This window comes from Meleagris gallopavo, chromosome Z (assembly GCF_000146605.3).
Source record: "Meleagris gallopavo isolate NT-WF06-2002-E0010 breed Aviagen turkey brand Nicholas breeding stock chromosome Z, Turkey_5.1, whole genome shotgun sequence".
NCBI lineage: Eukaryota > Metazoa > Chordata > Aves > Galliformes > Phasianidae > Meleagris > Meleagris gallopavo.
Window position 1 is genome coordinate 24,804,592 of NC_015041.2, and position 1,025 is coordinate 24,805,616.

Consider the following 1,025-nt stretch of genomic DNA (forward strand, 5'->3'; position numbering starts at 1 on the left):
GTTTTGCAAAATTTTTGTTTTAAATCCAAAAGCCTATTGGTTCTTTCTGGTTTAACAGTGTTACACATTCTCTTAATCTTAAAATGAATCAAGAGTTCATTTTTCTCAGACTAGAACCACCCAAAACAGGTAAAAGAAGAATTGTAGAAGGAAAATTTTAAAGTGATTTTTCATTCATTTTCAGTGATTCCACATCCAATACTTTATGTACAGCATTACAAAAGCAGGCTAACTCAGAAAGTATTTCTACTCAAGAATTTGAGTGTATTTTTCCTGTACTGTCAGAGATCTCTCAATTCTATTTATAAATCAACACTGTGAAATAAAATGTAATTGCTGAAAATATTTGTTGGAAAGAATTTCAGATCACATTTAGTATACTGTTTACTGCAGTAAAACATTAGGTTATAAAATACCCTATTCCTAAAAGCATGTACACATTTTCATATACAACTTTTTCTCCATAGTTCTGCTGAGTTACTCACTGCACATGGAAGACATTAGAGCAAAGCTCTCTATGCATACAATGGCACTTGATATTTATCAGCATTTCAAACCATAGAACCATCTATAAGAAGTCTCCATATACATTTTCTTCTTGCTGTCAAACTCAGAGTGACTGGTGAGGTACCAGGAAGACCCTGCTTGTCCTCTCCCCAAAACATCAGCCATGCTATCTGAAACACTAGGATCACCTGGTATGAGAGGTGTATCTTACACCTCTCAACAGGAGATGTAAGAAAGGGAACTTAAGAAGGAACTTGACATGGAGAGCCACATATGTGAGCTGATGGAGTCTGGACACACTAAGGACATGTAGCCATGCAGCACACTACACACCTGCAGGGACTGACTCACTGTGGACCAAATGGTCTCCTTAGCAAACTTATGCTGACAAAAGTGTTTTTTTAATGTAGTTCTAGCTCTTGCAAGCTAACATCAACATTGTTCCGCCAATTCTCTAGAGCAAGAAAGTATATGCAACAAACCATCAACAGACAATGGAAAACAAAACGAACTCTGGA